At 42.9% G+C, this 23,985-nt stretch overlaps 1 protein-coding gene across 1 annotated transcript in view; it reads left to right on the top strand.

Annotated features, from left to right (window-relative positions):
* TCF7L2 (transcription factor 7 like 2) overlaps positions 1-23,985 on the top strand; it is a 221,312-nt gene that overhangs the window by 158,908 nt on the left and 38,419 nt on the right. The window lies entirely within an intron of this gene.

The raw sequence follows: 23,985 nt of genomic DNA on the forward strand, positions 1-23,985 counted from the left end.
CTCATCTGAGAGCTCTGGGACTGAGAACACCCTCCATGGTTGAATCCCTCCACCTTGGTGTGAATTACTTTGGTAGTGAGGCTGCCAAGGAAAACCGTGTTCAAGGTCATTTTTCATGGGCAAGAACCCCTCTGGTTTTGGGGAGATGCCGGGGCTGGGAGGCTCCACCCCTTCCATTTTGCCTATCAGGTGGGGTTGCTCACCACGTTTATGTTCTTACTCAACATCAAGTCTTTGCTTTGTCTTTCTTCTAACCACAAAGATCTAAGTTACATACTTGCCTACTGGACACATCCAGTCCAGGTTCCAGGCAAGCCATGGTCTCTGAGCATTCTAGTTCTGACAGAAAGAGGGAAAAGCAGAATAATTTTCAAAGTACTGTGAGCTGGAGCCATTTAGAATACAGGCAAACAGCTCTCAGGACTCTGGTAATTAACGTTTGTAATTAGGATCCTGATTTATTAAGAAAAGTTTGTTGTGTCCAGAATTTAAAAATGGATTATCTAGGGGAGCCAGCTAGGGCTGGCCCGTGAGTAAGGAGATGGTGTTGGGGGAGAGATGGTTAATAAGGAGCCACGGTGGCGCAATGGTTAAGCTCTCAGCTGCTAACAAAAAGTCGGTGGTTAGAACCTTCTCCATAGAAAAGACTTGGTGATCTGCTCCTATAAAGATTACAGCGTAGTAAACCCTGTGGGGGTGGAGGCATTTCTGCTCTGTCCTATGGGATTGCTATGATTTGAAATAAACTGGGCACCACATAACAACAGCAGAGAAGGGCTATGGTAAATTGAATGTTGCCTCATAGTTAGTAGGCACTTCAGAAGTTTATTGTACCGTGGGCCCTGGTCTTCTGGTATGTTGTTGTTATTTGCCGTTGAGTCAGACCTGACTCATAGTGACCCTTCCTTGGCCTGCTGGTATAAGACAGGTAAAATATCTCAGGTCAGAGAAAAGGACTGAAGAAGCTTAAATATATTAATGCAGACAGTTCCTTGAGCAGCTAACCCCAACCTCAGAGTAATTCGTTCACTTGGTTGGACTGGTGGGTTGGTAGAGGCAATATCTGATGGGCAACTCACCCCACCTGACCCAATCCGATCCTTTCACTTCATATCTGAGGAAACTGAGGCAGAGAGAGAGGGAATGGCTGTTACACTGTCACAGTTGTGGAGCCAAATAGTGGTCAAAGCAGGAGTGTGTTCCAGACCTCTTGTTCTCCTGTCTTACCACTTGTACTGTGCCTTCTCTGATTTAAGAAGTCGGATCTTGTGAACCATTTGTGTTAAGTGCCGTTAATTTCCTGCTCTTTCTGGATTAGTTTGTGTGTAAAATTCCATGTGTTCAGTGTGAAGTCACTTATTTTCCACTTGGAATCCCGATTTTCGCGGATGCCCCACTGTTGCCGTGATGCTCAGGAGGCTGGTGCTGTTGAGGAGAAGGGATTAATAATCATCTCTACTGAAGGTTGACTGGGAAGCGCTGAGCTGGGATTCATGCATGAGGAATATTGGAAGTTTTGTGAGCAATGCATGTGATCTAGCAATATCAGACTTTGCCACTCATAAGAGTGCTGTGGGTAATGGGTGGGCAGCTGAACTTCGGCAGAAGAGTTCTTCTTTTATATCAAACCCCCCCCCCCCCACACACACACACCACCACCACCACCACTACTTTCCTTCCCATAGGACTGATAATTTGGAATACCTGCGCTTGGATTCTCTTACTGTGTTGCTTTCTGGTCTTTGGTTAAAATCTCCAACATAGAAATGTGTGAAAATGACCATTTGGAAACAAATTTGTTACCTACACTATATGATGAAGCTTAGGAAGTATCTAGGTTAGATATTACCAGGACTTGTACTCAAAGGGACCCGAGCGTGTTGACCAAGATTTGAATGAACCTAAGAGTCCATCACATTGTATAGTTTTGCTAAGAACTCTGCTCTGCCCCTTAGCGGTCCCATGTCCTCTAAGCCGGAAAGAAGCTGGTGCCTTGGGTTGAGTTCAGCAAGTTTGTTTTGACTTGCAGCCCAAGAAGGGAGTGAAGCTCTCATTATGTAATGTTAAACTGGGCCTGGAATGTCAGCTGGGCTGGGCCTGCCAAAGCTTGAAGACTCGGTTGGGAATGGCTATGTTTAGTATGACTAATCCACCTTGGCTAGGTAAAGGGGTGGGTGGGTATGTCTGTGCAAAGGGAGGCATGAGGTGTGCTATTTTGAATCTTAGCACTTTGTATAAACTCTGAAGGCCAAGAGGGAAAAAAAGAGTAGAGTCTTACTGAGCAACGAGTGAGACCTGATGCTGTTGACTGACACCCAAGCCTTGCTGTAGAAATGTGTGGTGAAGAACTCAAGGTCCCAGCCTCATTGGGGAAATAATGCTTTGGGTTCATGTGAAACGGTGTTTCTTCAAGTAGCCTGACATTGGTCAGGTGTCGCTGGCCTGGGTATTTCATAATTAAAGCAATTATGCAAAGTAAACATTTTGTTGTTGTTGTTATGTGCCGTCGAGTCAGCCCCGACTCATAGCGACCCCTCCTTGGGTTTCCGAGACAGTATCACTACGGAAGTAGGATTGCCCAACGTTCCTTCCGAGGAGTGGCTGGTGGGTTTGAACCGCCAGCCGTCTGGTTAGCAGTCAAGTGTCTTAGCCACTATGCTACCAGAGCTCCCAAGTAAACATTAGGGTCCTTAATAAAAATTTAAAGGAAAAGGAAGAGGTGGGCTAATTTTCTGGTAAGAGAGTCCAGAGGATAATTGAAAGTCTGTCTCCTGATCCCCTTGGTCTTCATTTCGGAGCCCTTTTCTTCTTGTGTTCTTGTGGTACCCAAAGCTTCCTCTTACACAGAACAAAAGAAACCCGTTTTTATCCAGATGTCTTTTGGTTGAAGGTAAAAGATAATCAGGAACCATGCTTGCACAATAATCCTTAAACGCAGGGTGGCCCCCACCCCTGCAGGAAGAGTATGCCCGTTGGTGGTAATGGGGCGCTCCAAGGCTCCCTCCCAGCAGAGGTAAGTGGCGGGGGGGTGCTTTTGTTTTTTCCTCGATGAATGGATGTAAAGTGTTCACTGAACCTGGGAACACCTCCTTTTGTGTCCGGTGCTCTCCTAACACTGGCCATTAAAACTTGGGGCATTCGCGCATGGTGGGGGATTGAATGGGGCCACTGGGGAGTGGGGACACACACTAAAGCCATTGTGGGCATAGAGATGCCATTGTTTTCTGACTATTTAAAAAGGAATAAGAGTCCCGAGACCTCTGGGCGTCAGGGTAACCACTGCACTCACTGATTTTCAAGGTTTGCGTTATCCCCAAGGACCCCCACCCCCAGATGGAGAGGTTCTACGAGGTCAGCTGGGGCCAGGCTAGACAGGAAGCCTGGTGGAGCTCCCCCTGCAGTGTAGACATGGCCTCGTCCTGTGTGAGCCTCGAGCCCCAGTCCTTCCTCCCCCACACACCCAGGATGTTGAGTTTCTCCGTTTCTGCGGGGAGGTTGCTGTTTTCCTCCAGGCATCAGAATTAAAACTATTAGTTAAAAATCTCTTTCTACCTTAGGAGTAACAAACCCTCCCAGTTCCCAGCTGGCTAGTTTTTCATTTAACTTCCTTTTTGCCATATGGTCTTTCAGAGGTACGTCTGATCTTAATTATAGCATTGAGCCTTTGTTTATTTAAAAATCAGAAAACAGATAGACTATTGAGGCTTTATCTGTACTAATTGTGCCAGCATACCTGCCAACTGTGCCCTGAGTTAGTAAAGGGAACCGCTATAATCCCTGCCCACACAGTGTTCGCTCATACACGGACACGCGTGCGCACACACACACATACACATGCCTGCCTAACTTGATGTGTTGATCAGAGACAGTATTAAATTTCTGGCTTTCAGGTGAACCACACTGACATTTCCCATCATGAACCTTTGCCCTATGGTATTGACTTGAATTCAGCCCTGGGATAGGGAAGAGCGAGCAGGGGTCTAGGGTCAGAAGACCTGGGTTCAAATCCAGGCTCTACCACTTACTATGTTGTTCACAGATTGACCATCTCTAAAAATAGAGGGACATTGTGATCAACATCCCAGGAGTGGTGTGGGATTTCAATGAGATGCTTATGGAAGCCTCGCGGGCTAGAGAACCCTTGAAGAGGGACCATACAGTGCTCAAGGAATGGAAAATGAAGCTCCCATATGGTGTTAGTAAGCAGAAGGCTTAGATGCAATGGCATCCATTGTTTGTTTTTGAAGCATCATATGTTTATAGTTCCTTTTGCTCTTTTACCTGCCTCTTTGATAATTTTTATATTCTAATTAAACATGGTTTACACCAGAATGTATAATATTTTATGGATCTCTGAAGCACTTTTCAAAAGTGACTCTTACTGGAAGATTATAACAAATCATTTTCACACACAGAAATTAGCAGTGCTGTGCTTACACTTTGAAAAGGCATTCCAGTGAAGCTGCTGAAAAACAGTTTAAGAAAATGTTGTAATGTGAGTTTTATCCTCATTTTAGAATAAGCAGTGGCATTCTGGGTTTCTTCCTCCAAATTGGAGACCTTTTGTGGGCAGTATTGGTTCTTAGAGATCTCTAGAATGTTTGAGTAAATTATGCATCTCCAGAAATAGTGTATCATTTTAGGAAATAGTGAACTTTTGATTGTACTCAGTTCTAACACTATTTTCATCAGGCCCCCTCAGTCTGAATAATTAAAACACATCAGTGTTAGGAAGTGTATTTAAGTAAAGAGCTTGTAATCCAGCATTTTTCTGTGAACTGTTTTGAGATTTTTGAGTGTCCATTGGAGTGATTATTTGTTAAAAAGATATTTCCACAGTAGTGCTTTAAATACAAATTAATAAATCCCTGCACCAAACATTTAGTTGGTTGTGTATGTTTATACTTTAGGACACAGCGCTAACCATTCAATGAACACACATCTTTGGTAAACAAAGCGGTCTTTCTGACAAGCCCAACTGGCCAAATATTCCAGCAAAGGACGAAGTCAATTCTAATATCTAAAATACATATATTATCTAATTTATAATAGAAAAAACAGCTAAAAGTTTTAGTGTTCCAGCCAGCCATTTGAGCTGTTACAGTTTATAAAAGGCACTGGAATTGAGTATGGGGATACCAGAAAGCCCACAGTATTTACTAAGTCAAAGAGAAATACAAATTAGTATTCATTGGTTTGCATGAATCACCACAGGATACCAATAATATTTCTCTCCCAATCATAGTCTAAGTTGGCCAGCTGGTCAAGCAAAATAGCCAATCGCCCAGAGTTTAAGGGGCTGTGAAAAATATGACAGCTGAATGTTAACACCATGTTCCCCAAGCCATCATGTCTTCTGACCTCCAGTGCAAGGAGCTGCCCATCTCCAGATGCTTGACAGCATGGCTTACTGTTAGGGATTCTTCTTCTTCTTCTTTTTTTTTAAAGTAGTGATTAAAAACTTGTGCCTTTTCCCTAGCATATAAAACAAGCTTTTTAATGATATCTTTAAGGGGACAGAATAATTAAACATTAGGCTGGGTAGTCAAAGAACTGGTTTGTGTTTGAGGTGTGTTGACTTGGAGTAAATTATGCTACCGAGGTACTTCACGCATGTGTCTGTTCAGCACTCTGGCAGTTCTAGGTAATTACTTCCCCTCTAGATTATAAACTCCCTGAGTGTTTAGTTCAGAGATCGATCCCTCGTGCCCCGAATAGTGCCAGGCGTGAAATAGGCAGCAGATCTGAATTTATGGAATCTATGAGAGAAGCTCCCAGTGAATTCAAGGAAAGAATGCAGGGCAGACCGTCTTAGGCTCATGACCCCCGCAGCAGTAATTCCTCCTCTTCCTTTGCTGAACTTTCTAACCGGCTGATCCAAATTATCTGAGCTTATTTGTTTCCCTGTCTGTAAAATGGGGCTGTCTATCTGATTATGGGAAATAGTTGCTTCCAAACTTCCTTTAAGAAAGGTGCTAGACAAAAACAAGATGGCTTTGAAAAAATAACACCACAGTCCAGACTATACTAAGATGCTTGGTTGCCTTCAAAACCAGTTTCACAGTCTGCTCTAGGCAGGCGATTGCAACATGCTTTCCATCTGCACCCAGTGTGGAGGTACTCCAACAGCACGCTGTGGCGGGAACATTGGCAGGACTCTCCCCGTGAGAGCCAATGGGCGTTGCTATGGTGGAGGCATGACATAATTTAATTTTACTTTATTTATTTGCTGGATGTGCCATTGTGCGTTAGCCTCTGGGTGTGTTTACAAGGAGCTTAGGCAAGGGATAGAGGCTGTCTTGTCCATAAAGACATGGTGAGGGCCAAGTGTGTTAACACAGACACACATACACACACACACTCTCACTGGCTCACTCACTCAGTCGTACCTCCCTTCCCTTTCTTCCTTGGCATCCAGGACCAGCCCAGGCCAGGGGTGAAATCATCACTATCTAACAAGTGCCTGACATCGCTCAGAAAGGGCTGCTGTCCTCAACTCTCCCCTTAGCCCTGTACCCTGCAGTAGCATGGGTGGTGTGCTGCTAATTTCTCAGCGAACACACACGTGTTGTGAGGGGCATAGCAAGTCCCCATGCTTACTTAGTAGACTCAGTCATCTCACTGGCTTTGGGTTTTTCTGGCACCAGTCCTAAACTTCCTGTGAAAAGCAAAAGTTCAAAGTTCACAAAAACATCATTTATTTGTTCATGAAAACTAAGGAGTTCACAGCAGGACCATGCTGTCCTGCCATGTCACTTCCCCTCTGATGTCACATGCCACCATGCCTTTCACCAGAGGTGAACAGTGATGTGTTACAAGCATATGAGGTGATAAAGGAAGGTGAGTCGGGCCAATATTCATATATTCACACACCCCGCCCCCCCAACCCCAAGGAGAGGACGTTCCCCATGGCAGGCTTTTCTGGTGGGTTTCTATTTGCATTGGTGTTAATAAAATGATTCCTTTTCCTGTCCTTCCAATTGACTTACTAATTTTGACCCTCTGTTCTAGTAGAGACGCAGAGTTATCTGAAAAGCAGCTTCCCTGCTATCCCACCAAATTCCCTTATTTCTGTCATATTGCTGCAGCAGCACTGAGCTAGGAGCCCCATGGGAAATAGGAGTCTTTGCATTCCATAACCGAAAATCAACCCCAAAGCCTGGCCGTCAGGGCTGCCTTGTCAAGTCAACGAAACCCGGACAGCTTGCGGGCTCCTCAGCATACCTGCCCTGTTTCTCATAGGAGATGAGAAATCCTATATTCATCCTGGACCAGCAAATAGGTACACAAATCCCTAAAACTTGTGTTTTGAAATATTTTCCTTTTGACCAGATCAGTGACCTCTAACTTACTAAAGCAAGTTGATGTGCTTGTTATTTAATGTGTTTTTTCAGGACCTGATTATCTGGTCAATGGTTATAAAGACTTGAATCATGGGGAAGAGGCCTTCCTCATGCATAGGGAGTGTTGGCCTGTGTCAGGCTGGCAGGCCAGGTGGATGAGCTCTCGCCAAAGGGCTCTGTTGGCTGCCAAACTTGACCTGGGGTAAGGGGGTATGAGAGCTTTTTCTTTATACCACTCTTTGCCTCCTTTAGAAGTTGGGACCCTCTATTCTTGTTAGTCTTCATATATTCTTCTCCTGGTCCCAGAGAAATACGTGGTTTCTTTTCTTCCCCACCAACAGTTAAAGAAATCAAAATTATTTTTCTGTTTTTCCCCACTGGCCACATTTATGAAGCTAGAGGTAAATAAATGATTGACATGATGAGTATTTTTAATCCAAGGACTTAAGATACATGGGTATCTACTTGAATCTGCCAAGGATCTCTTTTTAAGAGTGAGGGGGAACTAAATATTGCATCAAAAAATTTATTTTCTAAGGTATTACATCTAAAAATTAGCCTTTTAAGAGCCAGATGCAAAAGTCAGTCATTTGGGCTAGATTTCCCACCTCACTTCCACTTTTTTAGAACCAGTAACCGTCAGGCTGGGTTTAATTTGTCCATCAGTCATTACAGGTCAAATATGGCCTCTTGGTCCTTAATACCTTAGTAACGACCTCACGGTAATCCTGTGAATTTCCAGAGGGAAATCCTGATGAACAATCCTAGAATTGGTTTGCCTGGTAACGGCTTCTTATTGACAGTTTTTCCAGCTAAGCTTGGTTAATATGTATGCTCTGGAATCCTTCTTTTATTTCTTTATTGTTCGGTCAGAAATACTTACCAAGAGTTGCATGGTTGGGGATAATGACATTGGTTTTGTGACATTTTCCCAAGAAGTGGCTTGAAAGAGAGTTTTTCTTTCATATCAAACACATCATGGTCTTTGTCCTAAGAACATGCTACCGTTGTGATTTCTGGGTAGGAATTGTCTTCGACACTGGTTTGTAGGTTCAGGAGACTCCAGTTGATATTAATTTGCATGATCAGAAACCCTGACTTTTTGGTTCCTGCAGAGAATACATCTCTTGATAACTGGCAGGTGCCCTTAGTTGGGGCAGTGGTGTGTGGTCTTGTGAGAAGGCAGTGTTCTCAGGTCTGTGTTTTCCTCTGGTATTGAGTTTTGTCATTTCTAATGATGACAATCCATCAGTCCACACAGTTCAAAATGAAGATAAATTGAATTAATATATGTGAGTTAAATGACTCATTGATGTAATTATACTGTGAGGATTTCTTTGGAGTAACCTAACATATGTAGTGGTGTTAATTGTAACAGCTTTGCATGGGCGCATTTAATTTCATAAGCAAACAGAATAATTTATTAGTTCTCCAAAAGCTATTTCAAGGCATAGACTTCAAGAGAAAGGCTATGTGTTTAACTTGGGACTCACTGTAGTCTTAGAATGCTTTGCCTTATCAAATTTGAAGTGGCTAAACATTTTGTTTTCCATTCCCAGTTTCTATTGCCACATAGCCATGACATGCCCAATTCAGTGGTGTCTCAGAATAGAGGTGGGGAATGGCTGTCGGCTAGGGAACCATAACACATTATTGAGAATCGAGGGGCACTGAATGATACAGCAGTTCTAATTGCAGTTAAGACTGGGTCGGCGGCAGATCTTCCTGAGCAAGGATGTGAAGGCAGCCAAGGAAGAGCACTAAATGGCAAGATCGAAGGAGGGTCGTAGGCAGATTGAATGCAAAACTCGATTTAAAGATTTTGCCAAGAGTAGGCATGCTGTGTAAACCCATTTTTTTTGCTGAAAAGCATGTTTTCTCTCATGTCAGAAATGATCACAGGAATCCTTTTAATATTCATTTAAATAGTTTTTAATTGGCTTCAGAGAGTTTAAAGTTCAGCGTGAAGGTGAGATCTGAGCTTACTAATTAGATAGAATGCAGTTTGACTTAAAGAGCAGATTTGATAATTAAAGAATTTCATCCCAAACAATACGTTTCGAAAACATTCTTTGCACATCCTTGAGGTGAAACTGATTTCCCTGAGATTCCCTCCCCCCCATTCTTTTGAAATAAAAAATCCTCACATTGAATGATTATCAACCCTCACGTCACCTGTTAGAAAATGACTATCAGTTTTTCCGAGCAAACCTCTTGTTTATCATTTAGCCGACATCCTGTGTTCAGGTGGTTTTAAATTCTCTCTCTCCCCCGCCCCTCAATCCAAATAGAATTTCGACTTGCACGGAATGTTGTTATGATGAACACAAATTGTTGTGCCTTGTGTGTTTTCCCCACCAAGTTGTTTGATGCTGCTGAAATGGACGGCTGGAGTGGAAGGGGGTACTTAAGCACTGAAGGGTTTTTCTTTGTAAATAATAGATCAAGAACACTGCCTCTGTAGCTAATGGAGCTGTGTGCGGCCTCCGTTTCAAGGACAGCGCGCGGTTTAAAACACCACAACTGCCGACCATCCCGTCTGCAACCTGTGGTCAGTTTTGTGTGTGTGTGTATGTGTGTGTGTGTACGTGTACTTGCTTCCTCTATTTCCCCCCCCCCCCCTTAAGTGGTTGGTTTTAACATAATTTTTTATTTCATAAACTTGTATCCCCACCCCCACTCCCCTAAAAAAGAAAACAGCCCTCAAACAAATCAAAAATATGTATCCCTCCTTACCTACCGTTACCTGTCTTATGGAATGATTTAAGGACGTTTGATCCCCTCGTGCTAAAATGTCTGAGCCTATGAGCTGATAAGAAGGCAAAAATTAGTTTGTCCTGGAAGCAGAGACATTGTACTGGTTATGTTTGAAAGCATATATTGTTACTTTGACCATTTGATGAAAATTTTAATTTGCTGTTTTCCCCCCCTTTCCCCTTCGTCTTCTGCAGCTTATAAATTTGTTCTCATTCATATTTGTTGGTTTGAACCAATATTTGAAAATCACAGGTTTAGTGCTCTAAGAACTGTTAGGCTATTTCATACAATTCTTAAAAGCATAATAGAGCTTTGTTTTGCCTGAATTTGAATTCGTTATAGTTTATTCCTTACAATTGAAATATTACACATAATTGGTATTTTCCCTTGTACTGTAAGATTGCCAATATGCACTAGTACCTAAAAATATTTATTCTCTGTCAAAAGTGAAGCTGAAAATAGAAAAATAAACATTAGATGTTAAATGTCAAGTAGGAGTCAATGTACATAAAACAAATAAAAGTACAGATGAGAGCCCTTTGCTTCTTTCCAAAATAGTTGTTTATAAGATTGCAAGATAGTTACTCTAAATTTAAACAGTTCCTTTTTTGTATCTTTTTTTCTAGGCCACATTCCATGCATGTGAGCCTATTTTTAAAAAGGGTTAAAAACTATTTCCTTATGAAATAGGTTTGTAGGTAACAGATTTTAAACCAAACATTTTTTTTGTATTTTTTTATTAGATACAAAGATATACGTTGGAAACTTATGCCCTGAACGCACTGTTGCCTTGAAAGAAAATCATTAATCTTCTCAAATCTAAGAGTAGAGTTGATCCATTGTAGCCTGCTTGTCCATAAATCGTTGATTATTGGTTTTGAAGGAGAACGCAGTATGAGTGTGTTTTGAATTTTAACTTTGGACTCATAGATGTTGTTCATTGCCGTCAAATCATAAGCGGAGAGAACCCAATTGAAACAATTTTTAAAGCATTCCTGTCAGGGCGTCATTTAATGGGAATGATAAGTTTCAGATTTTAGGTTTTTAGAAAGTTGAGGTTGGCTGTACTTCAAATCTACAATTTCACAGCTTTGAAAAAATGGCTTTGCTTGTCTTCAGGGGGAACAAATAACTTAGGGCCCATCCGATCCTTCTTTTGCAGTCTTTCATCCCTAAGTATAACAAATTGTTTCTTTTATTAATGCGGTACTTGCACTATGGAAGCAGTTCTTAGGGGAAAATAATCAGCAAGATAGGCTTGGCTTCTCAGATGCTACAACAGGAAATATATTGTCATTCCTTGAAGGGCTTTCCTTCTCTTTTTGTCTCCCCAGCAAATACAACTAACATAATAGCAATTACAGCGAAGGATACAATGAGATTTCTTTTCCTTCCCTCACAGCATGTTTTGGTTGGCTAGGAGAAGGCAAGGTATTGGAATATGATTATCCCTATTTAAGGAAAGAAGAAAAATGATACAATTTGTCATCTTCCCAGTTCTCGGCATTCTGTGTGGGGCACGCTTTCGTCAGTGCCGGGAAAACGGCGGTCTGACAGCTAATAGATGCCTCTGCCCGCAATTGTTTAGACATTTTTGTCTTTTGTGACATTGAAGAAAAGACAAGGAAGGGAATGGAAGCAACTAAAAAATGTCAAAAGATCAAAAAATCAATGGGCTGCAGGAATGCGATCTGTTTATCAGGGTGTTGCTGCTCTTTCCGTTCCGCCACACGTCCGAGGCGCTGTCTGGGGCAGGCACCGAGGAAGTGGTGTCGCGTCCCTGCCTGCGCGCGGTGCTGCAGCCCGGAAGGACGCCTCGCCAAGCCGATACATGAGCTCGCTCGCCGCACGCCCTCCCTGCAGACAGAAATAATAAAATAAGTGAAAGCTTTTCTCTTAAGACGGTCAAAAAAAAAAAAAAAAAAAACACCCAAGGTTTTGGTCCCTGAATCTTTGGGTCTTTTTTAACCATTTCCAGATCTGCCGGCCTTCACCCTGCCAGATGGGTTATTGGATTTTCTTGGTAGCATTTTTTTCTGGTCTGGGGAGAGCACTTGACATTTTTATTATTTATTTATTTGATTTTGGAGGGAAAAGTCAATAAGGGTGAAATGGGTGATAATTAGGCGGGGTGCATCGGGCAGATGAGTAATTGTTTTTTCTGTGGCTTTGACAACTATTTGGACAAGGCTTCCATGTGTCTTGAGTTGGTCAGTGGGGGGAGTTGAGATTTTATTTGAAAACTTGTTTCTTAAAGAGGAGAGAGGGTTTGCCAACAGTAAGAAACTGTTCATTTAATATGGGATGAAATATTGGTTGCTTTCCATAAAATCTCTTGGGTTGACCTTAGTTACCTTTCCTTTTTTTTTTTGTCCTCTTGAATTTCTCAACCAACTGGTTGTCGTGTGTGTGCGTGTGTGTGTGCGTTCGTTCACCTATCCATTTGCTTTGAATACAGTGACAACCCCGGGAAATGGATGGACCCTACGAGGCAAGGCTGCAGTCTATTGGGGAAATTTTTTCCAAGCCTCATAGTTGCTATTTGATAGTAAGTGTGGTCCAGGCTGCATATTTTATAAACTTCCCATTAAAGTTGTGGCATGTTATCATAAAACTCAATTGCAATACTTTGTATTACGCTCTGGGATTGAGAGATAGACATAGGATTAAAAAAAACAATTTCTAGGCATTTCTAGATGATAAATTTAATTTTCTTTGCTATTTGGAGGTCTTCTTTGAAAATGCAATTGTAATGAACGCATTCAGAACTGGAGAATAGATTTACCCTTGGCTTCAAATAGTCGACGTTATCAGGCGCTGTCATTCGTTCCTTCCTATTTTCGGGCTGCTAATTGATGTTTTTGATGTCAGCAAGAAAATTGAAGAAAATGTCATGTGTGAACCAGTGCGGAAGTTAATAAGATTGACTTCGTTGACAGAATTTACAATGAGAGCAGAGACCACATAATGGCACCGCTGCGAATTCGTGTGCTCTCTTTGGAGTCAAAATTGACACCTCACGCTAGGCCAGTGGTCGATAGGAGAGATGGAACATTTGGGAAGGTTCCTAATCTCATTTCTTCCCCCCTTACCTTTTGGTCTCTGATGGTTATTTAGTTTCACTAGCAGCTGTTTGTCCAGGGGGCTGTTGCTTCGGACCACGCCAGGGCCTTAGTTCAGGCTCCCGGTGCCACCAACAATGCTTATTTTTTATGCTGTTTTGAGTTTGAAAGCAAAAGAGCCTTAGAAAGGTTAGATTAAGATGTGTCTTCAGGAAAGATATACTAATATCGGTCAGGGCCATTGCAGATGCTTGGGTTACATGCAATAAAGCCGAAACACAAATCCATCCCTGAATAAAGACTGTTGGACAAAGATCAGTCCATGAACATAACAGAAGGCTGTAAGTTGCAAGCAAAACAGCATAAAGTTCTTGGCCACATTTCTCCCCCAAAAAACATTTTAGCAATGGTGCCCCTTAAAGGGTGTTTTTTTTTTTTTTTTTTTTAAATATGTTATCAAAGGTTTCAATAGAATAGTTTAATTTTCCAGTAATGTGGCAAAGTTTATTGGATTTGTGCGTATAATTATGGATTGGATTAGTTGAGTTTGGTTCAGTGCATCTGATTATTTTCTGGCCTTTAGGGAAATGCGCTAAAACCCTAATATGTCCAGTACCCCCAAGCGGTCTCTTTTTGAAGGCGCCGCACAAAATGTGGTCTCCACCAGCACTGGGCCTCCAAGGATCTTCAGTGAGAGACATTATTCTTGGAATATCCAATTAATTCCACGGGCCGTGATCAGTTAGCGCTTCTTCTTCCTTTCTCGCCATTTGAAATGCTAACACAATGAATATTTTCTCATTGGTCTGTGTCCCTGGGCTAAGCTGTTGCCGCGGGCTGAGAATTTCATCGACTGATGAGACCAGAGGCTCCGCCAATAAAAGGTTACAGTACGTGATTTGCATGTCAAGTGGGGCTTGGTTTCATGAACTTAGAAGTTCTTTAACTTTTATTTGACTTTTTCCTTTTGTTCAAAGTAGACTGAGGGGTGAGTCTATTTGTGAGTGTTTAAAGTATGAAAATTACCAGGTACAGTAGGTCACAGTGATGTTTTGGACGGTCCTCCTGGAGATGTTGTAGATGGCCTTTGTGTTTCTAGCTTTTATGGAGAGCAACCACATCAACACTCTTCAGATCATGTCTATGGAAAGCAGGTTTTTATTTGCTGCAATTTAGTGTTGAATCCCTGTAGTATCCTTCATCAGCTTAGTGTTTTGGAGAATAATATTGTTAAGAGTATCTCGTAGTTCTGGCAGTCAGACACAGCATTATTGGAAATGACTAGGAAGCCACTGAGTAGGGCATTTGAAAGAAGAAGGAATGTTCTCTTGTTTGAAGTGGTTGGTAATCAGTTTTGGGTACCAAGAAAATAGTAACAGCCAAAGGGAGTGACCAGAGGCAGAATACCTTCTGCTTTCAAGGGAAGCCTGAGGTGGTTATGGAATATTGAGTTGTGTCCAACACAAGAAAATATACAACAGCAACAAAAAAACTGTTAACACCACTTTCACTTGAGGGTATTGATGGCAGATTCCATGATAGGGGATTAGGTTTTAGCTCACAAAGCTCTAGTTTCAGAACTCTGTCTCAACTTACCAAAGCCCCGTAAAGTCTGAGGCCAACAGCAGTCACACATCATATTGTTGGCTAAACACTTGGCTCAGAAACATTCACCTGATGGTGTCATCGTGTCCCTTTCTGAGTCTTCCAGACTTGAATTTCACTAAGTCACTTTGCACCTTGTTGATTTAAAGCCATAATAGATGCCTTCTGAACTAAGGACTACTGATTGGCAAAAGCGGGGAGGGAGTGTTGTATATAGTAAAGATACCCCAGTCCCTCCTCAAAATGGGGAAGGGGGAAGGGAGGGATCGAGGTAAAAGAAGAGTCAGCCTTCAAGCCACTGTAATCTTAGAGGAAGGGTAATATGATTGGAGACTTGACATATTTCCACTGAATGAAAAATCCTAATACCTTTACCAAAATTGTTAGCAAAAGGGAACTGGCAGGGCTCGGGATGGAGAACGTCCTCTCCTCCCCTCCCGCCCTCTTCCTTCCTTCCTTTCCTAGCTGTCTATGAGGAGCAAAGCAGGTGGCTCCCTGTGGCTGACTTTTCATGACAACATGCCATTAGAAATTGCCGTCCTGTTGATCAATCCTCTCGACATGACAGATTTGCCGCAAGGCCTGGCTCTTTGAGCGCCAGCACTGTGGCTTTTCCCTCCTTTTTTCCTGCACTAATTGGTGAAAGTTTTTTTACTGTGCTAGTGGCAGAGGAAATTCTTTTGAACGTTGTCACAATCAAGTGTTGACTTCTTTAGAATTGCAAGTAGGTTAAGTGAGTATCAACATTGGGGGCTGGATGGGAGGAGGCAAGCCGGATGCAGACACAAAGTTACTACTACCTAAATTTTATATTATTAGAGTAAAATTGGGAAACAAACTAATTGGTTAACAAACAAACCAAAAAACCTAGAAGGAGGGCAGGTATTGAAATTATGGTCCTTTTAAACGTGTTTTTGGTTTTGTCATTCTTTGGGGGGGAGGTCACCCTATAATCTGGAATTGGGAAAACACATGGTCATACTGATTGAGGAAAGTACATCCATTGGCCACTCATTCTTTTCTTCCCAAAATAAACGGATTTAGAACAGCAATAATGCAAACATTACATAACATAATATAAATCAAAAGAGACACAGAAAGCTTCTGTTAGTACAAGCACATCTTACTCTGAACTACTGTCATTCTTCTCTCCAAAATCAACACCCAAAGAATAACCTCTTGGCAAAGAATTTGTTCTCAAAAACGGATTCTTCGCTGCAGTACAAAGATGAGGTTCTGCTTAAATCTTGTTGTTCTGGTTACATATGAGATTTTTTTTTTTCTTTTCAATAACCTCATAATGTTTAAATCCAAACTTCTCAATGAAATGGAATTACTATGGTTTTTGTCTCTTTCTAGAGAGAATGTGAATTTGATCTATTTCTAACATCAATGGGTCAAAGTTATTTGCTGAAGGAATTTGTAAAATTAATCTATGCTTAAACATGTATTCCTTCGTGATAACAAAATATTAGATTAAACTTTTGTTTAGCCAGCATTAGGAGAGATACACATGGTTAAATTGTATATATCACAGAACCTGTGGAGTGCATTCTGCTTCTCGTGTACATACCATTTCAAATAATTCCTAATCGGGGAAAAAAAAGAAAGGAACAGAGAATGGGAAAGTCTACAAATTTACAGGGGGTTTATGATAAACATTGAGAAGACACCTGCCACAAAAAATGACTTAGTGCAGACCCACGATATAAACATAGGAACTCTGTGTACAAAGGTGGCAGCTTCAGTCTAACAGTAGGTATTTAGCAGGACAGGAGAATCAGAGGTTAGTGAGGTCATTAGTGGAAATTCTGATTAGATTATTTTTGTTTTAGGTATAACATGGGAAGGTGAGAGCAGATAATAAATCGGGGTCCAGAACTCCCCAGGCACAGTGTGCCTTGGCTCTAGACCACTTCCTCCAGTTGCTATGTTATAGGGGAGAGAAGAGCAGAAACCCCCATTGAAAGATGCATCAATTCATATAATTAATTTTGCCATTGTAAAAATCATTTGTAAAATTTGCATTATTAACATTATCAAGTCACTAGTTGGTAAGACATCAGACATGACGAGTGTGAAGGGCAGCTTAGGGAGAACTGGGCTTTAAACCCTCAGTAGATCGGAGTTAGGATCAAAGGCGCTTGCTTTATGTGGCTGTGCTAGACTTTGAAGTCATGACTGCACCTACAGCACTCATTTCATCAAGTTCACTGGTGTCTTAATAGCAGATCAATAAGTTTCAAAGTCGGAGAGTTAATTTGATACTAGTGCTGATGCAGTCGTGCTGGGGAAGCCGAGAGAGCTGAGAAAGCCGCCTGTTAACAACTCTGGTACCAAGCACACAAAGATGCAGATGACGGGAGCCCTGGACGGAGAGAGACAGGCTGGCCAGGCATGGGAGGCCGGGCCGGAGAGAGACAGGCTGGCCAGGCATGGGAAGCCGGGCACTGAGAAAGCCACGGGCCCTTGAGTTAGACACCTTAGGTTATTTGGAAGCTGGTCTGTGCTTGAAAAACCTTTGGTTGGATTCACATGTACGTGTGTGTGCACATGTGTGCGTGCAGTACTGACAGACGGGTGTCGAGGAAACGCATGCACCGGGCTTTGCTAAAATAAAGGGGGAATCTGCCTAAGGACCATTTGCCTGGGTGATATGGGGAAAAGGTGAAAAATCTGTTTGGTTTTTTGAAGGGAGCTTGAAAAGTAGGCTTACATCCTAGGGAGCTGCATTGTATGGGGTTTTTAAAGTGACATTCAGAATATCTTCTTAAGTCAATAATATCGGGGCAATAATAATTTGATGCTAGGCCATTTTGATCCACTTTGGCTTTTTTTTTTTTTTTTTTTTTAGGATTTGAGTTCTCCCAATTTTGAGTTCTCCCACATTTTTTTTAAATTGAGGAGAACTTTTGGCCCCCAAATTCCTTTTCTTTTTTTGTAGCATAACTTGATGAGTGTGCAAACACATGGGATGTTCTATTATTTTATTGTCCTCTATCTGTATTCCCTAAAAAGACTTTTGTCCCAAGTCACCCCACTCTAAAAGGGTTATACTTTCCTGATACGTCCCAAAGATCTGTTGGGCATTTAAAAAAAAGTGACAGAGAGAGAGAAGAGAACTTGGATTGAGGTGGAATATTTGTATGTAGGTTTGGGATTTTTCTTTGTTTCCAGTGGTCTTATTGTTTAGGTCCTTCTTACGGGATAAGGCTAAACATTGTGGGGTGTATGAGATGACATCAGCGGCTTTTGCAGGGATTCAGAGATGCAAATCACGAGAAAGAAAGTAAAACCTTTAAAAAAAATTTTTTTTTTTTTTAATAAGAACTTTGCCATCTGTATATACGCACAGGCTTCCTAGCATCGAAGGTCAGATTCACACCCTTTTCGAACAAAACTCTAATTTAGAATGTTCATCTAAGGGTTGATAATGGTGTTAGAAGGCCAGTGGGGTGGTCAGTGGGTGTTACAGATTAGCTCAGTAGCCATTACAGCTTTACCTAGACCCCCACGACTCATTGGGTAGATTAACCATCACATCTGTCATTTTATCCCTTTTAGTTCTCCCCCTTTTACCACATTTAAAATACGAAAAGGGGGGTGGAAGTATCATCTCGAAGACAATTTATATGGAGCAAGCCAAAGATGCACACTATAGCTATAAAAGGTCTAAGAAACCGCCACATCTGTCTAGGCGTGTATGTATGTATAACAGTTACGCATCATGTAACTGTGTGACATACAAGACATAGATGTTGAAATGGTTTTGGTGAATTCAGATAAGTTGGTTATGCCAGGTAAGCTGCAAGTTTTTAAACTTAATTCCCTTTAATAAACCTCTCGCCTATTTTCTAAGAAAAGTTCTGTTGTAATAATCTCGTAAGACATTTTCTGCTGCTGGGCTGACTGCTCAATTATTAAGCTTCTATCAGTCTAATTTGTGACAAAACTTCCCTTTCCACTCTGCCGCACCCTGAATTAGACAGTCTTGGCTCCTGAGGCGCGTAATAGGTGCTCTCTCTTTAATGGCAACTCGGGCTCTGTGGCATGTGTGCGTGAGTGGGCTTTTGCTGAGTTGTGTTGTTTCCTATGTGTTTATTACAGAAAGATGTCACTGTTAAAGGGGACTTAAGAGTTTCTGTAAATGTAATGTAACGGTTCATCCTGAATAAAGTGAGAGAGACAGTGCTTGGAATCTGGGGAATAGGGGCAGAAGGAGCTGAGTTGATGAAGGTGTTTCTTGTCAAATTTGTGTAGGAATTATTTACCGTGCTGTCTTTCCTGAGCCGCTACAGTAAAAGTGAAGACATGGAAAATTATCCCAGATGGGACGAATTGCTTGTTCTCTGTTCTTTTTTTAAAAAAGGAGAAGATTTCAGGGGGTGGGGAGAGTCATCTTTTTCTTTAGAACAGTATGAATAAAATCTGGACAGCTGTCGAAAAAGATGCTGTCTGGATTTTTTTTTTTTTTTTTTTTTAATTTGTAGCCGCCACCATAACTAAACAGCTTGAATACTACATCTTTTTTTTCGTTCCCCTTCATACATAATGATCTCTACTTCATTAAAAGCGTATTAATCTGGTTCCCAGTCTCTTGGGAGACACCTTAAGATGATGATATTGTGGGGTTTTTTTCCCCCCGAATTGTTTAAAAAAAAAAAAAAATTCTAGCAGATTTGGTCCCTGTCAGTCAGAAATAATTGTGTTCTTAATCTTGTCCCTGATGGATGACTCGGAGTTCAGCAACGGGCCGGCTCCAATGACAAACACAATATTAATATTCATTAACTCCTTTGACAATGCTAATTTTGATGCAGTAGTAAAGGCCCTTCCAAAGTTAGCGGCCAAAGCATCAGAGCTGCGCAAGGTGGCAAGATAATTTGTGGTGGTTCGCTGAGCTGAAGGCTTTTAAAGTCTGTAGCAAAAAGCTAGGTACCACAAACAAAAAAGAGAAAGAGAAAAAAGTTCTGAAGCATTGGAAGGCAGGGCTGCGGAAATAATACGATCACAGCCCGCTAAAAAATTTGACACCTCTGATGCAGTTTCTTTGAGTGAAATTTCTACAAAGTTGCAACAAAAAAGCATAGCATGGTAAGTCAGCACATTCTTGATTTTGTTTAATCTTTTTGATCTTTTCAATTATCGCTATTTGAAGATCAATAGTCATTTTTTCCTACTATGCTTAGAAGACGCGCAGCGGTGGTTTAATATGTTAGGGCCATTTGCTTTAAAGGAACACAGCCACAAGTTTCCATGTTTTTTTTTTTTTAAAGTTAGTCACCAAAAAGGTTATACAGTCAATTGTTCTGAATTCTTTTACATATTGATGTTTGTGATGGTCAGTTTTGATTTTTGTATTTTCCCCCAAAAGAGAATTCGGCAAGATAATTGAGCTATGGATGTTGTCAAGAATTTCCGATGGTACTTTTCAGCTGGCAAAAAACTTAGGAGTGAAGTGGTCCTCTAACTTTAAATGCAGCTAGCTTCCCGCCCCCCCTGCCTCCTCTGAATGGCATCAGATAGCTATTAAAGCTTAATTTCACTGGAGAACTGCAAGGCATTACTTTCACCAACTTAGGTGAACTTCTTTGGACTATTGAAATTGCCTTTATGTTTGCCAAGTCGGCAAACAAAATATCAGGCTTTGTTCTTTTGATCGAATGCCGGGCTGGAGAAAAAGAGTGAGAAAGCCTGCCTTTTTTTTGGGGGGGGGGGTAGCCTCCCCCTCCCCTCTTTGGGGGTGGATTGTTGTGGAATCGGGGGAGAGCCCACTTCTTGTGCTCTTCCCCGTCAAGCGAGAGAATTCTGTGAATGGAATTGCGCGAGAGCGTCTTCTCGGGCGGCGCTGCTGGTGTGCCTGCTCCCCGGGCTGTGGGTGCGCGGCGCGGCGGCCTGGGCGGCGGGGCGCGTGCTGCCCTCCAGTGGAACTTGCGGCCGGCGCGGTCGCGGCGCGGCCAGCCAGCGCGGCAGCATGCCGGTGAGCCGGCGGCACGGAGGAGAGCCCCGCAACGCGCTGTAGATGGTAAGCGGCCCCTCGCGGTGGGCGGGCGGGCGGGCGCGCGGGCCGCCAGCCGGCTGCATCCCAGAGCGTCCGCCCTGCCTCGTCCCTGCCTGTCCAATGCGGTTGCATGCTCCGTGCCCCAGCCTTCGCGATGTTCGCTGTCACTTTGCAGTAACTTTAAGATGGATGCACTTTGACTGGGAAGAGATGCCCCGATGGAGCACATCTTTTTCTTTCTTTCTCCCCCCCCCCCCTTGCAAAAAATAAAAACGAAAACAAAATGACAATACCTTTGGATTGCCAACTCTCTCTTGTGAGAATGGGAACATGCTTTATTATTATTATTTAACTCGCAAGGGAGTGTTTGGGGGGATTTTCGTTTCTTTTCACCCACAAAGTTAGTCACAAGCGCCCCACCCGCCTGTCCTTCCACCGCCTGCACCCTCAAATACGTCTGTAAAGGGTTCACAGTTTCTACTTTTCTGGTATGTATTTCTCTAAGACGCATCTCCTCTTCCTTCCATCTCAAACCTTTTTATTTAAAACAAAACAAAAACAAAAACCCTTTGCCGCTGCTGTGGGTGGAGGACCCTGGCATGTGAGCCTGCCCTACTGCCCGCCTTTCTTTAGGATGGAAGTTTCAGGCTGAGAGACGTGGAAACTAGTTTTGATTGGGGAAGATTTTGGTTTGGGTTTTTAAATCTCCCGGAACTTTGCAGCCCTTGATGGCCTTTTAATTTTTTATGGACCTGATCTGAGCGTGGGTGTGCTTCTAACAGATTGAGGCTTCCGGGGACAGACTCGCACCTAGTGATGGAACAAGCAGATATCCGGAAGCAGTTTCCTTAGGAATTCCCAACTCCCCCACTGCCTTCTAGTAGATCCCGACTCACAGAGACTCTATAGCACAGAGTAGAACTGCCCCGTAGCCTTTCCAAGGCTGTAAGCAAACAGTGGTTCAAACCCCCAGCCTTTCTGTTAGCAGCCCAGCGTTTTAACCACTGCGTCACCAGGGCTGCTTTGGAGGAATTCGTTTGCAGAAATTCATAGAGTTCCCTTTTCTTTTGAAGGAGGAAGGAGGTCTGTCTGGAATGTGTTGGCTCTGTGCGTCCCCCTCGTCTTTGGAGAATGCCAGAAAATACATTCTCCATCACAGTGGCCCTTTGGTGCACTTTATAAGTTACTGTTGCTCAGTGATTGGGAGCTGTCCGTCAGGGGGGAGAACTTGCAGTTTACTTAAGGAATTGCCTGTGTGACAAAGGCAGCTTGGGAGTGTGGTGGTCCCGTGAATAGAGGGAGGGAAGGCAATTAGGTGGCTGTGTGGTTGGGGCTTTTTACTTGTCAAACTGGAGGCTCGCTGCTTTTGTTACCGCCCTGTAAAGGGAAGTGGCTGGTTTTGTTTTGGTATTAAGGGCCTTAAAGATTGCAGCCTGACACACAGGAAGGCCGGTTAAGTCCAGAAAGAGGGATGCCAGAGAAGCATTTAAAAAAGAGAAGAGAAGAAAATGAAGAATTTGCACCTTTTCTCTTGAATCTCTTCTAGTCCCTGTTTTTGTTTTTGTTTTTGTTTGGGGGTGGGCTAACGTGGCCTGTGTATTAACAGGTTGCTTAAAGACATGCATCGTGAAAGCAGTCCTGTGGGTTTGGAGATAGACAACTCCCTAATCAGTTTGGTTCATTGAAAACATCCTCTCTGTGTGAGGTGTCCTGCTGCCAGCAGAAACCAAATCTTTGCAACTGGTCTTGCTGGAAGCAAGACAGGTCCAGGATCCCAGGTGGCAGGCAGCAGGGGCGTTTTTGTTTGTTTATCTATCTGCGAAAAAGCAAGTGGTTGGCTTACTTGTGAGGAGGGAGAACCGATTAACCCTTAACCATATTGGAAGGGAAGGGACTGCAGAGGTGAGAGGGCTGAGTTTTGTCCCCTGGCACTTTCTTCCGTCTTTAACCCCTCCTTACACAGCACCCTCCCCAATTTCAGGTCCGTGTGACTCTCAACTCAATGTAAGTTAAACCCACCCAAAATGTTCCCAGCCCTGGGTCCTACTGGGGCTCTGGGCAAAGTAAGTTGGGTTTGTGCGATTCGGCGAGGGCCTTCTGCGTTCTTGTGCCGCTGCTTTCTCCCCCCCCCCCCCCCGTCTGTCTGTCTGTCTTTCTCTGTCATTCTGGAAAGAGCTCACAAAACTCTGAAGTCAGAACGTGAGCTGGCATTCTGGGGGTTGGAAGGCCAATGAACACAGGGTGCCTCTGGTCTCCTGCTTCCAGAGAGGTCCGTCGAAAGTCTCGAAGGCGCAGTCTTACTCTGGAAGGAAAAGGGGTGTGTGCATGCGGTAGGCAAGGCCCTACAAAGTGTCACTTCTGTGTCATTGTGACAAGAAAATATACCGTTCTCCCCCTCCCCCTCGCCCATCCAGTCCTTTCCTGAAGAAATTTGTTTTGAGGGATTTGACAATCATGCAGATAAAGTGCCTGCCTCCTGCGTTCGGTTGATCATTTTCCCTCATGGCCGACCTTAATTTTTTTGCAACTCTTAGCGGTAGCTCTGTCCCCGCTGCCCAAGGTAACGGGTGAGGGAGGGGGACTTTTCTTAGGCGCCCCAAAGCTGGCTGGGGAAAGATGGGTGATCCCCCTTCCTTCACGGATTCCATGATGGTAAAGATTAGATACTAGAAGGTGTTTTTAAAATTTTTTAAATTTTGAAATTTAACCTGCTACCCGCTGAATCATATTTTTAGGGTAGATTTTTTTCCCCCTCTCTTTTTTCTTGTGGGATGTAGGTACAAGGGGAAGAATTAGCCAAATGATGATAGGCAGCATGAGTGAGGACTTTGAGCAGTTTGAGAATCCCAGGCCCACAGTCTGAGCCACCTCCAGCTTTTACAATGTTTATTTTCAGCTCTTTAAGTGAACAATACAAAGGGAGGGGAAGCTAGGAGGACACAGAAAAGTGAGAAAAGCAGTAAGGGAGGAGGGAAAAAAAAAAAAAAAAAGCTGGCCCAGTCCCGTCTTGAAGGTACAGAGAAAGTTTTTTTGAGGTGGAGAGAAGAAAAAGCAAAGCTATTATGTACCTGAGGGATGCAGTTTTAGTGGGAATGGAAGATTTGAGTGGGAAGGGAGGCCCGGTAGCCCCCGGGTTCTCTCTCTTCCAGCACTTGGGCAGTTGGCACCTCAATTTAAATTGCTGGGTGAGTAGCTGTGTGTGTGTGTGTGTGTGTGT

Source organism: Orycteropus afer, unplaced genomic scaffold, assembly GCF_000298275.1.
Source record: "Orycteropus afer afer isolate SDZICR_OR568_19922 unplaced genomic scaffold, OryAfe1.0 scaffold00082, whole genome shotgun sequence".
NCBI lineage: Eukaryota > Metazoa > Chordata > Mammalia > Tubulidentata > Orycteropodidae > Orycteropus > Orycteropus afer.